General features: G+C 41.1%; 1 pseudogene; it reads right to left on the bottom strand.

The window, feature by feature from the left end:
- Positions 1-982: 982 nt before the first annotated feature.
- LOC112913211 (olfactory receptor 7A17-like) lies at positions 983-5613 on the bottom strand (annotated as a pseudogene).
- Positions 5614-16563: the final 10950 nt, after the last annotated feature.

Below are 16563 nucleotides of genomic sequence, written 5' to 3' on the forward strand. Positions count from 1 at the left end.
CTGGGACTCACCTGCATGGGAACTCTGATGAAGTCTCCGTGTGGCAGTCTGAATTCCTCCTGGGTGGGAATGATGGTGACTAAACTCTGTCCCCACACAAGACAGCAGGAAAGAGGCTAGTGTTAGTCTCTCAGACAAGCTTAGGACTCGAGAGGCAACAACTAGGTCCCATCCAGCCCACGGTGGCACAGGCAGAGGGGTTGCCACCCGGGATATTTAGAGCTTCCTCTATTCATGAGGCAGTTTCTCTCCTGCTCCTCCAACCTCTAAGTGCATGATTTCCCTGTGGGACACTGGTAGACACAAAGGAAAGTTTTCCTCGAGATTGTGTGTTCCCAATAGACCAGGTTATAACCAAATGAATCCAAGTGAATTACTGCTTCCTTAGGATCTCTGCTGTTCCCAGAGTTTGGACCTCTCAGCACCATATCCCAATCCTGACTAACTTTTCCACAAAGTATAGTACTGAGCAATCCTTTTGTATTAGATCTCTCAGGTCTCCAAAATGTTGACTTGTGGTGAGCATACAACCCTGCCACCAACAGAATACTGCTGTTTTCCTTTTCAACAAGGAGAACTAACTTTGTTGATATAAACCTTGAGCAAGACATATCTCAGCTTCATGACACATTTGCCAAACTATTGGGAATTTCATACTTGCATAATTAAGAGCTTTCATTTGGTCCCTCATTGTAAAGCATTTGTTAAAGATAAGAAAGATATTTAGATTTTTTGCACTATTTTATAAGCTTGGAATAGATAAGTAAATAGATTCTCCCCTGTTACTTACATAATTATTCAAGCCTTGTGAACATCTTTTTAGCTCAGTGAAAATGATTTCAGAATCTGCCACCCCAAACTGTAAGAGCATAAATGTGTAACATAATCATTTTACATTAGCATTAGGATTTGAATACAAACATGTATCGATAAAATTTTCTCAGTTAACTGAGATTAAGCAATTGTAGGAAATTGTTCAGTCCTACCACAATTGGCCATGTAGAGTTTCCTTCGCAAAGAATGCTTTCAGAGCTCTCTTTATGCCTTTGTTTCTCAGGCTGTAGATGAAGGGGTTCAGCATGGGTGTGACCACGGTGTACATCACCGAGGCTACTGCACTTTGTGTGGGAGCTCTGGGTAGCAGCAGAGCTAAGGTATACACCAAGCATTGTACAATAAAATAAGGAGACAACTGAGAGGTGAGACGCACAGGTGGAAAATGCTTTATACTTGCCCTGAGCTGATGAAATTCCACGTATGGAGGAAACAATCTTAGAATAAGAGTAAATTATCCCAGCAAAAGGACCCCCACCCATCAGGACAGCTGCAAAATACATCACCAAGTTATTAAGAAAGGTGTCAGAACAGGCAAGTTGGACTATCTCATTGAGTTCACAGAAAAAGTGAGGGATTTCCACCTGTGTACAGAAGGAAAGCCACAACATCATTAAACTTTGTAATAAGGAATTGAGGATACATATGATCCAGGACACCAGAACCAGCAGTCCATAGAGCTGGGGGTTCATGATGACTGTGTAGTGCAGGGGGTGGCAGATGGCCACATACCGGTCATAGGCCATCACACTCAGGAGAAAGACATCCAACACGGCAAACAGTATGAAAAAATAAATCTGTGTGAGGCAACATGCATAGGTTATGACTTTGCTCTCTGTTTGTATATTCATTAGCATCTTAAGGATGGTGGTGGAGGTAGAACAGATTCTACAAAGGACAGGTTGGTGAGGAAGAAGTATTGGGGGTGTGGAGGTGGGGGTCGGAGCTCACGCCAGGATAATGAGCAGGTTCCCAATCACAGTGATCAGGCACATGGAAAGGAAAAGGCTAAAAATGAGGGGCTGAAGTTCTGGTTCCTCTGAAAATCCCAGAAGAAAAAACTCTGAAATTTGTTGCTTGGTTTTATGTGATAGAGGTGACTTCAAAGACAGAAGCAAATAGCATGATTAATTTTCACATATTTGTATTACTCACAGATTTGAATAGCCACCTTTTTAATTTTGTAGTCTAAATATTTTAGTATTTTGTGCAAGGATAATGTCCACACCAGGGGATTCTTTACTACCATAGTTATGGAAGTTTTGTTCCAATCACTTATGTTGCAAATGGTCACATATTCTATAGTTTTAATAAAAATTATTTCAAATTTCAGATATATAAATTGAGTGCTGGCCATGATTTAGGCATTGTCTAGGCAAGGAATATAGGGTGCTAAAGAACAAATCCCTATCATTTGATAATGGAGAAAGAATACTTTAGCAAATAAAAAATAAACATTTCATATGGTGGAAGGTGGTATGAAGAATGGAATATTATTCAGCCATTAGAAACGACAAATACCCACCATTTGCTTCAACGTGGATGGAACTGGAGGGTATTATGTTGAATGAAATAAGTCAATCGGAGAAGGACAAACATTGTATGGTCTCATTCATTTGGAGAATATAAAAATTAATGAAAGGGAATAAAGGGAAAAGAAGAGAAAATGAGTGAAAATATCAGTGAGGGTGACAAAACTTGAGAGACACCTAACTCTTGGAAACGAACAAGGGGTAGTGGAAAGGGAGGTGGGCAGGGGGTTGGGGTGACTAGGCGATGGGCCCTGAGGGGGGCATTTGGCGGTATGAGCACTGGGTGTAATGCTATATGTTGGCAAATTGAACTCCAATAAAAATTTCATTTTTGTAAAAAAAAAAAGAAAAAGAAAAGAGGTATAAAGCAGAGAGTGAATAGAGCATGCTATTTCATGGGTACGGAGGCCAATTCTGCAAACGATGTGACTTGGCTCATAGAACTCAAGTTAGAGAAGGAGGTAGATGAAGGATTTTTGGAGAGGTGTGTTCTCAGTGGAGGGAGTGGCCAGTGCAAAGGCCCCGAGGAAGGTATTTGTCTCTAATGTTCAAGTTGAAGAAGCACAGCCAGTGCTGCAAGGGGAAGGAGCAGGAGGGAGACTGAGGAGAGACACAGTCAGACATGCTGAGGAGAGAAGTAGCTTCTCTGTTCCCTCTGAAACCTCAAGGCACAGGTAGTTATCTGTCCACACTGCCTCTCCCACTGTGTTCATCATATTGTGCAAAGGTATCCCAGGAATTGAACCAGATCCTCTTCTTAGTGGCCTCCCTCAGTTGAGTCCTGGCCCCTGTATTGTGTCATCTTGAGATTTATGAGTCCTGGCACCCTTATGTGGGGACTTCTCACACTCCACAAGTCACACACCCACAGGACACTGTGGCCTCCTGTGTTGTGTTATTCCCCTGTCTTTCTCAGCCTCTGTCATCCTGGTGATGGCAGAAATGGATCCAACTCAAGTAGGTCAAGTCAGTGATCTTTCCCCTGCAAAATACATAAATTCCAATTCTTAAGCCTCCTAAGGAAAAATAATATATATATTAAGATATATAGTAATATATTTATTATTATAATATTAAGATATATATATAATTATTTATAATGTATATAAATGCCCCCTCAAATGAGCAAAAGGATAAAGCAACACTTCACAAAAGAAAGTATACACAATTCAACAAAAGGTGGGCATTTTTATATCAAGCACAGGAGACTTATTTCTCCTCTACCTCCTTCATCATTATTTGGCCGGTTCATCTCTATGTGGTATGATAGGGGATGAGGTTAGCCCCTTTCTCCTTTCTCTTATGTGCCATCTTTTCATTAATATTCTTGGGCTTTGAATATTGATCTCTCCTTTGACAAACCCATGGGACACACTGTAATCCTCATTCTGGATTTCATCTAATATGTAATGGAATCTCCAGCTCATGCTCTATAAATCCTGTCTGCTCCGTGACAATTATATCCTTTTGTACTCAATAATTTGCTTCATATCATTCTATCTGCAGACATCATATCACACACACATTTATTTCATTGTTCTCTGTCCGCACTCTTATGATACATGATTCAAAAGTGCAGGGACCTCAGCTTTTCACTTTTTTTCACCAAGTAATGTGAATATATGTATTTAGTATATAAGATCCTATGAATATGAAAAGGCATAGAATGAAAAGAGTGAGGGGATCACAAAACCAGGTTAAAATGTAAAATCTGTAGTTTCAAAACAGCCGTCCCAGGCAAAATTGTATGAAAAACCAAAATGAACTGAAAAAGCATATAAAATAGCAAGCATTAATGATATCGACATGGATCAATAATTAAATTGTAAAAATCCTAGACACAAAAGGATATAATATATAATGTTTCTAGAATGCTCAGTTTTTATTTGTTAAATGAAATTTAGGTTAGAAATTAGGTTTCAATGTATAAAGACATTGACCATGTGGCAAGGTTGTATTTAAATTTCATTGGAAAAGGTTCAATTGCTAAATAAATGATGACTTAAAGCGGTATCTGTCTGAAAGAATATGAAATCTGTCCACTGCCTCAGATCCTCAAAAAACCAAAGGGCTTATGATCTTAGAATAAGTGCAACCATATAATACAACAAAATATCAAGAAAAATACATATAAAATTTACAGTTGGGCAATACCACTAAATAAAGCAAGAAACTCAGAAGTAGGTAGGTAGACATATTTACATAAAATGTAAAGTATTTATGGTCAAAATATGTTCCAAAAGTCAATTGAGAAACAATTATCTGAGGAAATCATTTGAAATGGTGATATTTTAAAAATAAAAGAGAAAATATCAGAAAGGGAGACAGAACATAAAGACTCCTGACTCTGGGAAACGAACTGGGGGTGGTGGAAGGGGAGGAGGGTGGGGGGTGGGGGTGAATAGGGGATGGGCACTGAGGGGGGCACTTGATGGGATGGGCACTGGGTGTTATTCTGTATGTTGGCAAATTGAACACCAATAAAAAATAAATTTATTATTAAAAAATAAAAAAAAATAAAAAATAAATAAACATAGAGGAGAAACTAATAAATACCAGAGGAAGGTGAGCGGGGGATGGGGAAATGGGGGATGGGGATGATGGAGGGCACTGGAGATGAGTACCAGGCATTGTATCCAACGGTTGAATCACTATCTTGCACACCTGAAACTAATATTATACTGTGTTAACAAACAGGAATTCAAGTAAAACTTTAAAATAACAACAACAACAAAAAAGAGAACAACATATGGGCATATAATTATAAAGGCCAATCAGAATGGCCATCATATATATGAGGTTTGCTGAACCTGAGGGATAATTTAAGAAGAAATGTCTCTTTCACTCAGCAGCCTGCTGAAGAAACTTACAGAGCTTTTACATTCTTTGTGATTGGAACTTTTAAACTTGTCGCCAATGGGTTACCTGAATTCTCTGCCAGGACAGTAAGTGTTACAAGGTTGAAGGTAGAACCTGAGGGGCTTCTATGTTCCAAATACTGATAGTCTTTAACTCAAAATTTCTCTGTCTCTGCACCAAGGACATTCTGGCCAGAGGCTGCCCTGGGGTGGGGTGTGTCCTGTGCATGATAGGGTGTTAAGAGCATCCCTGGTCTCCACCAACCCCTCTCCAGTGTGGCAGGCAAAGCTGGCTCCAGACAAGTGATCAATAATGCCCAGGGGACAAAATCACAACTGATTAGTTCCACACATTCAGTTTAACAATCTCAGCATACCTTTTCTAGCATTGCTATAATAGAAGTTTAATGATAAAGAGTATCAGAGACTTTCAAAAGTGTGAGAAGCTTTCACTCTGTGAAACTGATACTTGCACTGTTTAATACATTAAGTACTTAATCAAGCAAACCAACAAACACAGTGATCACTGGTTCTGGGCTAAGTTGAATTGGCTCTCAGATGAAGATGGGTCAATGTTTTTGGCTTCCATTCTCTCTGACCCTGTGATCCACAGCCCACTGATGTGTTGGGCTTACCTGGCTGGATGTCTAACAAAAAGGTCACCTTGTAGAAGTCTGACTTTCTCCATGGACAGTAGATTAGATGATAGGGACTAAAGCTCTGTCCTCAGCCAAGGCAGCAGGAAGGAGTAAAGCATTGTCCCCCAGCCAGAAGTAGGATTTGGAGCAAAGAGACAAGAAGCATAGCCCTTTCTGTCAAACGTTGCAGAAACTGAAGGACTAGAGATGAGGAGATATTTACAGCTCCCTGTGTCTGCTCATCAGGTGCACTTACCTCTTGTGACTCCAACCTCTAAGCACACGATTCCCAAGTGGAAAAGTCCTCTGGACAGGAAGTATATTTTCTTTTCTTTTCTTTTCTTTTCTTTTCTTTTCTTTTCTTTTCTTTTCTTTTCTTTTCTTTTCTTTTTTCTTTTCTTTTCTTATCTTTTCTTTTCTTCTCTTTCCTTTTCTTTTCTTTCTTATTTATTTATTTATTTATTTATTTATTTTTTAGGAAGGATATTTTTCTAATGAATTTCAGTTCCCAAACAACTAGGTTAGAGGTCAAGTAAAACCAGTTTTTTTTTATTTTTTTATTTACTTTTATTTATTTTTATTTATTTTAATTAATTTTTTCTTGGTGTTCAATTTACCAACATACAGAATCACACCCAGTGCTCATCCCGTCAAGTGCCCCCCTCAGTGCCCGTCACCCATTCACCCCCACCACCCGCCCTCCTCCCCTTCCACCACCCCTAGTTCATTTCCCAGAGTTACGAGTCTTTATGTTCTGTCTCCCTTTCTGATATTTCCCATACATTTCCTCTCCCTTCCCTTACATTCCCTTTCACTATTATTTATATTCCCCAAATGAATGAGAACATACACTGTTTGTCCTTCTCCGATTCACTTACTTCACTCAGCATAATACCCTCCGGTTCCATCCACATTCAAGCAAATGGTGGGTATTTGTCGTTTCTAATGGCTGAGGAATATTCCATTGTATACATAAACCACATCTTCTTTATCCATTCATCTTTCGATGGACACCGAGGCTCCTTCCACAGTTTGGCTATTGTGGACATTGCTGCTAGAAACATCGGGGTGCAGGTGACCCGGTGTTTCATTGCATCTGAATCTTTGGGGTAAATCCCCAACAGTGCAATTGCTGGGTCTAGGGCAGGTCTATTTTTAGCTCTTTGAGGAACCTCCACACAGTTTTCCCGAGTGGCTGCACCATTTCACATTCCCACCAACAGTGTAAGAAGGTTCCCTTTTCTCCACATCCTTTCCAACATTTGTTGTTCCCTGCCATTTATTTATTTATTTATTTATTTATTTATTTATTTATTTATGTAATTATTTTTTAATAAATTAATTTTAATTGGTGTTCAATTTACCAACATACAAAAAAACACCCAGTGCTCATCCCGTCAAGTGTCCCCGTCAGTGCCCGTCACCCGTTCCCACCCACCCCCCGCCCTCCTCCCCTTCCACCACCCCTAGTTCATTTCCCAGAGTTAGGAGTCTTTATGTTCTGTCTCCCTTCCTGATATTTCCCACACATTTCTTCTCCCTTCCTTTATATTCCCTTTCACTATTATTTATATTCCCCAAATGAATGAGAACATACACTGTTTGTCCTTCTCCGATTGACTTGCTGCACTCAGCATAATACCCTCCAGTTCCATCCATGTTGAAGCAAATGGTGGGTATTTGTCGTTTCTAATGGCTGAGGAATATTCCATTGTATACATAAACCACATCTTCTTTATCCATTCATCTTTCGATGGACACCGAGGCTCCTTCCACAGTTTGGCTATTGTGGACATTGCTGCTAGAAACATCGGGGTGCAGGTGACCCGGTGTTTCATTGCATCTGAATCTTTGGGGTAAATCCCCAACAGTGCAATTGCTGGGTTGTAGGGCAGGTCTATTTTTAACTCTTTGAGGAACCTCCACACAGTTTTCCAGAGTGGCTGCACCAGTTCACATTCCCACCAACAGTGTAAGAGGGTTCCCTTTTCTCTGCATCCTCTCCAACATTTGTGGTTTCCTGCCTTGTTAATTTTCCCCATTCTCACTGGTGTGAGGTGGTATCTCATTGTGGTTTTGATTTGTATTTCCCTGATGGCAAGTGATGCAGAACATTTTCTCATGTGCATGTTGGCCATGTCCATGTCTTCCTCTGTGAGATTTCTCTTCATGTCTTTTGCCCATTTCATGATTGGATTGTTTGTTTCTTTGGTGTTGAGTTTAATAAGTTCTTTATGGATTTTGGAAACTAGCCCTTTATCTGATATGTCATTTGCAAATATCTTCTCCCATTCTGTAGGTTGTCTTTTAGTTTTGTTGACTGTATCCTTTGCTGTGCAAAAGCTTCTTATCTTGATGAAGTCCCAATAGTTCATTTTTGCTTTTGTTTCTTTTGCCTTTGTGGATGTATCTTGCAAGAAGTTACTGTGGCCAAGTTCAAAAAGGGTGTTGCCTGTGTTCTCCTCTAGGATTTTGATGGAATGTTGTCTCACATTTAGATCTCTCATCCATTTTGAGTTTATCTTTGTGTATGGTGAAAGAGAGTGGTCCAGTTTCATTCTTCTGCATGTGGATGTCCAATTTTCCCAACACCATTTATTGAAGAGACTGTCTTTCTTCCAAAGGATAGTCTTTCCTGCTTTGTCGAATATTAGTTGACCATAAAGTTCAGGGTCCACTTCTGGGTTCTCTATTCTGTTCCATTGATCTATGTGTCTGTTTTGGTGCCAGTACCACACTGTCTTGATGACCACAGCTTTGTAGTACAACCTGAAATCTGGCATTGTGATGCCCCCAGCTATGGTTTTCTTTTTTAAAATTCCCCTGGCTATTCGAGGTCTTTTCTGATTCCACACAAATCTTAAAATAATTTGTTCTAACTCTCTGAAGAAAGTCCATGGTATTTTGATAGGGATTGCATTAAACGTGTCAATTGCCCTGGGTAACATTGACATTTTCACAATATTAATTCTGCCAATCCATGAGTATGGAATATTTTTCCATCTCTTTGAGTCTTCCTCAATTTTTTCAGAAGTGTTCTATAGTTTTTAGGGTATAAATCCTTTACCTCTTCGGTTAGGTTTATTCCTAGGTATCTTATGCTTTTGGGTGCAATTGTAAATGGGATTGACTCCTTAATTTCTCTTTCTTCAGTCTCATTGTTACTGTATAGAAAGGCCACTGATTTCTGGGCATTGACTTTGTATCCTGCCACACTACCAAATTGCTGTATGAGTTCTAGCAATCTTGGGGTGGAGGCTTTTGGGTTTTCTATGTAGAGTATCATGTCATCGGCGAAGAGGGAGAGTTTGACTTCTCCTTTGCCAATTTGAATGTCTTTAATGTCTTTTTGTTGTCTGATTGCTGAGGCTGGGACTTCCAATACTATGTTGAATAGCAGTGGTGACAGTGGACATCCCTGTATTTCCTTGGTGTTGGTAGTGATCTCTCCTTTCTCATTCATGATTTTATTAATTTGAGTCTTCTCTCTCTTTTTTTTAATATGGCTGGCTAATGGTTTATCTATCTTATTAATTCTTTCAAGGAACCAACTCCTGGTTCTGTTGATCTGTTCCACAGTTCTTCTGGTCTCGATTTCATTGAGTTCTGCTCGAATTTTGATTAACTCTCTTCTTCTGCTGGGTGTAGGGTCCATTTGCTGTTTTTTCTCTAGCTCCTTTATGTGTAAGGTTAGCTTTTGTATTTGAGTTCTTTCCAGTTTTTGAATGGATGCTTGTATTGCAATGTATTTCCCCCTCAGGACTGCTTTTGCTGCGTCCCAAAGATTTTGAACGGTTGTATCTTCATTCTCATTAGTTTCCATGAATCTTTTTAATTCTTACTTTATTTCCTGGTTGACCCTTTCATCTTTTAGCAGTATGGTCCTTAACCTCCACGTGTTTGAGGTCCTTCCAAACTTCTTGTTGTGATTTAGTTCTAATTTCAAGGCATTATGGTCTGAGAATATGCAGGGGACGATCCCAATCTTTTGGTATTGGTTCAGACCCGATTTGTGACCCAGTATATGGTCTATTCTGGAGAAAGTTCCATGTGCACTTGAGAAGAATGTGTATTCAGTTGAGTTTGGATGTAAAGTTCTGTGAATATCTGTGAAATCCATCTGGTCCAGTGTATCATTTAAAGCTCTCGTTTCTTTGGAGGTGTTGTGCTTAGAAGACCTATCGAGGGTAGAAAGAGCTATATTGAAGTCACCAAGTCTAAGTGTATTATTATCTAAGTATTTCTTCACTTTGTTTATTAATTGGTTTAAATATTTGGCAGCTCCCACATTCGGGGCATATATATTGAGGATTGTTAAGTCCTCTTGTTGGATAGATCCTTTGAGTATGAGATAGTGTCCCTCTTCATCTCTCACTATAGTCTTCGGGGTAAATGTTAGTTTATCTGATATGAGGATGGCTACCCCTGCTTTCTTTTGAGGACCATTTGAATGGTAAATGGTTCTCCAACCTTTTATTTTCAGGTTGTAGGTGTCCTTCTGTCTAAAATGAGTCTCTTGTTGACAGCAAATAGATGGGTCCTGCTTCTTTATCCAGTCTGAAACCCTGCGCCTTTTGATGGGGTCATTAAGCCATTCACGTTCAGAGTTACTATTGACAGATAGGAGTTTAGTGTCATCATGATATCTATTCAGTCCTTGTTTTTGTGGATTGTTCCGCTGAACTTGTTTTTAAAGGGGAATTTTAAGAGTCCCCCTTAACATTTCTTGCAGAGCTGGTTTGGAGGTCACATATTCTTTCAGTTCCTGCCTGTCTTGAAAGCTCTTTATCTCTCCTTCCATTTTGAATGAGAGCCTTGCTGGATAAAGTATTCTTGGTTGCATGTTCTTTTCATTTAGGACCCTGAATATATCCTGCCAGCCCTTTCTGGCCTGCCAGGTCTCTGTGGAGAGGTCTGCTGTTACCCTAATATTCCTCCCCATAAAAGTCAGGGACTTTTTGTCTCTTGCTGCTTTAAGGATCTTCTCTTTATCTTTGGAATTTGCAAGCTTCACTATTAAATGTCGAGGTGTTGAATGGTTTTTATTGATTTTAGGGGGGTCTCTCTATTTCCTGGATCTGAATGCCTGTTTCCCTTCCCTGATTAGGAAAGTTTTCAGCTAGGATTTGTTCAAATACATATTCTGGCTCTCTGGCCCTTTCGGCGCCCTCGGGAACCCCAATTAAACGTAGGTTTTTCTTCCTCAGGCTGTCGTTTATTTCCCTTAATCTGTCTTCATGGTCTTTTAATTGTCTGTCTCTTTTTTCCTCAGTTTCCCTCTTTGCCATCAACTTGTCTTCTATGTCACTCACTCGTTCTTCCACCTCGTTAACCCTCGTGGTTAGGACTTCTAGTTTGGATTGCATCTCATTCAATTGATTTTTAATTTCTGCCCATTGGATCTAAATTCTGCACTCATTAAGTCTCTTGAGTCCTGTATGTTTTTTTCTAGAGCCACCAGTAGCTGTATAATAGTGCTTCTGAATTGGCTTTCTGAAATTGATTTGTAATCCAGATTTTGTAACTGTGTGGGAGAGAGGACTGTTTCTTATTCTTTCTTTTGAGGTGAGTTTTTCCTTCTAGTCATTTTGCTCAGTGCAGAGTGGCCAAAAACAAGTTGTATTGGGAAAAGGAGAAAAAAAGAGAGAGAGAAGGAAAGAAAAGAGAAAAAGAAAAAAGAAAAAGAAGAAAAAAGGAAAAAGGAGAAGAAAGAGAAAAAGAAAAAAGAAAGGTGAAAAAAGGGGTGGGGGAAGCAATCAGAAATCAATAAGAAAGAAAAACAAAAACAAAAACAAAAACCACGGGGGAGTATCTTCGAATTCTGCATACTTTAAGTCCCTTGACTTCCCCTGGACCTGGTCCGTGTAGCTGGTCTTCTGGGGGAGGGGCCTGCTGTGCTGATTCTCAGGTGTTAGCACTTGGGGGAGCTCCTCTGCCCCATGCCTGGTGCAGGGCTCAGTGGGGGTTGTTCACCCCGTGAGGCCCCGGGAGGAAGCCACAGTGGCGGGGGCAGCTCTGGAGCCCTGGATTCAGCCCCTGCAGTAACTCCGGGGCTCTCGGTCTGCAGGGCCTGGGGGCTCCGGGCGGGGCCGCTGATCTGCTCAGCTCGGGGCAGGAGCATCCTCGCTGTCCTGGGCCTTACCGGCCTCTGCCTGTCCCCAGGGGAGGCCGGATCCTGGGCTGTGTCCCAGCGCCCTGTGCTCCGGGGCCTGCGCTGTTGGATTCGCTCCCGCCCCGCAGCCCCCTCCGCGGAGCCGCCGCCTGAGCCCCTCTGAGCTGCTCCAGGTCCCGCCGTGCACGCTGCAGCCCTTAGGGAGCTCGGGGCGCTCTCCTGGGGCGCAGGTGACTGTTAGTGTCCCCGGGAGCCCGAGGGCATCCCCGCCCTCCTGGGTCCTGCTCCAACTCCCTGCGGGCCCCTTTCTACCCAGGTTGGTGCAGCTCCTGCTCCTCCAGGACGGGGCTCTCCTGTGCTGGGGACACTCGCCCCGGCCTCAGCCCGGCTCCTCGCGGGGCCCCTCCCCCTTGGAGGCCTTTTGTTTCTTTATTTCTTCCCCCCCCCCCCCCCCCCCCCCGTCTTCCTACCTTGATAGAAGCGCGAACTCTTCTCACTGTAGCATTACAGCTGTTCTCTCTTTACATCTCAGGCCGAATTCGTAGATTTTCAGGATGATTTGAAGGTTATCTAGGTAATTTGGTGGGGACTGGTGATTTGGGGATCCTACTGTTCCGCCGTCTTGCCCCTCATCCCAGTTTTTTTTTTAATGTCCTTTTGCATCACTTTGCCCCCTTCCTGAAGTGTGAATCTTTTAGCACCTTATCTCATCTCTGAGGTAAAATTGTCTCCAAATCTAAGACCCAGGAACTCACCTGGATTAGGTCTCTTTATCTTCAAAGCATTGACATGTGGTGGGGACCCAGCCTGCTATCTCCCGGCAGTCTATTCTTCTTTTCAAGAAGATGAAGAAGCAGGTTATTCTGATAATAAACCGTGGGCACCACAGACATTGGTTCAAGACACGTTTGCCATAACAGTTAAGAATTTCTTAGTTTATACAAGAGCTGTCACTTATTCCTTTGTCATAAAATAGTTGATGATTATAACAAATGTATTTAGATCTTTTTATGTACTCTAACTTGAGTGTAACATCTCATAGGGATTGTTTGATTTAATTTTTATAAACATCTCATCCCTGAGAAAGTATATTATGAACTCCAATCTACATTGTAGACATGGTTCTTGTCTGTCTACTGATTTGTCCACATTTAATATCTGAGTTTGTGGTGGGCCTTGAGTGTCATTCTGTCAGGATGCTATTAGTTCTCAAGCTCTGGGACAGTGGTTCTCAAACAGAAATGAAATTTCCCCTGAGGATGTCTGAGAATGTCTGAAGGGATATTGCTGAACACCTATAATCCAATCCAAAAGCACCCCTCAAGTTCTATCCTGCCACACATGTTAACCATCAAAGGTGCAAAACCCACCTAGACCAGCAGCTATGTGCTGGTGAATCCACATGGATTCCGCTACAAATGCAGAATCTGATCACACGTCCTGAGTGGCCCAGAGATTTAGCATTTCTCACAAGCTCCCAGGAGATGTTGATGTGTGGGTCCTGGTGTGTGGACCATTCTTTGATTAGCAAGGCTGTGATCCTGTGTTAGAGATAGGTTTAAGTCTTCTGCACCAAATATTGTCAGTGCATGAAATTTTGAAGGAATTGTGTATTCACTCATTCTTCAGGCTGTGTAAAGTCTGTGTTTATTGCTTTCATATGTAACCAAAATAATACATTTATGGAAAAGATCTTGTAGTAGCCAGAATAAGGCCTTCCCAAATATGTCCATGTCATATTATCCAGTCTTTAATGTGTTATTTGTTATAGCAAAGAAGGATTCAGGTAGCACATTGAACAGGATTGCTAATCAGCTGCCATTAAGATAAGAGATTAAATATGATTGTCCAGGGGACGCCTGGGTGGCTCAGTGTTTGAGCGTGAGCCCTTCAGCCCAGGGCATGATCCTGGAATCCCAGGATCGAGTCCCACATTGGGCTTCCTGCACGGAGCCTGCTTCTCCCTCTTCCTATGTCTCTGCCTCTCTCTCTCTGTGTCTTTCATGAATAAATAAATAAAATCTTTTTTTAAAAGATATGATTGTCCAGGTGGGATGAAGTTAATCATAACAGTCCTCTGGATGTTCAGGAGGGAGATGAAAGTGTTGGAGAGTGATGGGAAATGCTATGCTGTTGGCTCTGAAGGCGGAGGCAGAGCCATCAGCCCAGGAATGCAGACATCCAGCAATAGAGCCTGGAATTGGAAAGGAAACGGATTTTCTCATGAGCCTCTAGAAAGTACTCAACCTCACAGACATATTGCTATTAGCCTGAAGAGAGTCCTTCCAAATTTCTTCTCCAGAGCTATAAGGGCATGCATATGTCTGTTTTAAGCAACTAATATGGGGTTACTTTATAGCAGCATGAGGAATCTCATATGGGCATAGTCAATATAATTATTTGAGGAAACTTAGTTTAAGTCTTCCAATTACTCATAGCCTCCTTTGGATAAGGGCAATTGCAATGAAAGAACCCACATTAAGGGGAACCTGGCTGGCTCAGTTGAATAAGCATCTGCCTTTGGCTCAGGTGCCCCACATCCAACTCCTTGCTCAGCAGGGAGTCTGCTTCTCCTTCTTCCTCTACCTCTCCTTCTCCTTATACTTTCTCTCTCTCATTCTGTTGCCCTCTTAAATAAAATATTTTTTAAAAGACCCCACATTAAGTAGAAAAAAATATCAAATCTATTTGGTGATATTCTTCTCCATCATAAGGCTTGGCAAATTCCTCCCAGCTTAAATGTGAGTGTGGTCTGACTCTGAGGCCTTTCAGGCAGACAATAGAAAAGGAACTCATGGTCCAAAATAAAGTCATCCGTTATAATTTACAGTTTTGTGTCTATATTTCTGCATGCTTTTATATCATGTTGACTCAACATTCCTTCTTTCTATAATCACAACACTTGAATGTTTTCTTTGGAGTAAAAAATTAATTTCCACAGATTTCATTCTTTACTTATGATATTCATATGAAATTATGTTGAACATTTCATAGCCTTCAGGAATAAGGAAAGAGGCTCAGCAATTTGAAATTTTTAGCAATTACCTAACAGAGAAGTTAGAGGTTTTTTTAAATTTATTTTTTATTGGTGCTCAATTTGCCAACATATAGAATAATACCCAGTGCTCATTCCATCAAGTGTCCCCCTCAGTGTCCGTCATCCAGTCACCCCCACCCCCCGTCCATTGCCCCTTACACCACCCCTAGTTCCTTTCCCAGAGTTAGGAGTCTCTCATGTTCTGTCTCCTTTTCTGATATTTCCCACTCATTTTCTCTCCTTTCCCCTTTATTCCCTTTCACTATCTTTTATAATCCCCAAATGAATGATACCACATAATGTTTGCCCTCCTCCGATTGACTTATTTCACTCAGCATAATACCCTCCAGTTCCATCCATGTCGAAACAAATGGTGGGTACTTGTCATTTCTTTTTCTTTTTATAAATTCATTCTTTATTGGTGTTCAATTTGCCAACATACAGAATAACACCCAGTGCTCATCCCATCAAGTGCCCCCCTCAGTTCCTGTCACCCAGTCACCCCCGCCCCCCGCCCTCCTCCCCTTCCACCATCCCTAGTTCGTTTCCCAGAGTTAGGAGTCTTCATGTTCTGTCTCCCTTTCTGATATTTCCCACACATTTCTTCTCCCTTCCCTTCTATTCCCTTTCACTATTTTTTATATTCCCCAAATGAATGAGACCATATAATGTTTGTCCTTCTCCGATTGACTTATTTCACTCAGCATAATATCCTCCAGTTCCATCCACGTTGAAGCAAATGGTGAGTATTTGTCATTTCTAATGGCTGAGTAATATTCCATTGTATACATAAACCACATCTTCTTTATCCATTCATCTTTCGATGGACACTGAGGCTCCTTCCACACTTTGGCTATTGTGAACATTGCCGCTATAAACATCGGGGTGCAGGTGACCCAGCGTTTCATTGCATCTGTATCTTTGGGGGTAAATCTTACACCCAGCAGAAGAAGAGAGTTAATAACGATTCAAGCAGAACTCAACGAAATAGAGACCAGAAGAACTGTGGAACAGATCAACAAAACCAGGAGTTGGTTCTTTGAAAGAATTAATAAGATAGATAAACCATTAGCCAGCCTTATTAAAAATAAGAGAGAGAAAACTCAAATTAGTAAAATCATGAATGAGAAAGGAGAGATCACTACCAACACAAAACTGGAACAGGAAGAAATAGAAAACCTGAACAGGCCAATAAGCAGGGAGGAAATTGAAGCAGTCATCAAAAACCTCCCAAGACACAAAAGTCCAGGGCCAGATGGCTTCCCTGGGGAATTCTATCAAGCATTTAAAGAAGAAACCATACCTATTCTACTAAAGCTGTTTGGAAAGATAGAAAGAGATGGAGTACTTCCAAATTCGTTCTATGAGGCCAGCATCACCTTAATTCCGAAACCAGACAAAGACCCCACCAAAAAGGAGAATTATTGACCAGTATCCCTGATGAACATAGATGCAAAAATTCTCAACAGGATACTAGCCAATAGGATCCAACAACACATTAAGAAAATTATTCACCATGACCAAGTAGGATTTATCCCCGGGACACAAGGCT

Source organism: Vulpes vulpes, chromosome 9 (genome assembly GCF_048418805.1).
Source record: "Vulpes vulpes isolate BD-2025 chromosome 9, VulVul3, whole genome shotgun sequence".
Lineage (NCBI taxonomy): Eukaryota > Metazoa > Chordata > Mammalia > Carnivora > Canidae > Vulpes > Vulpes vulpes.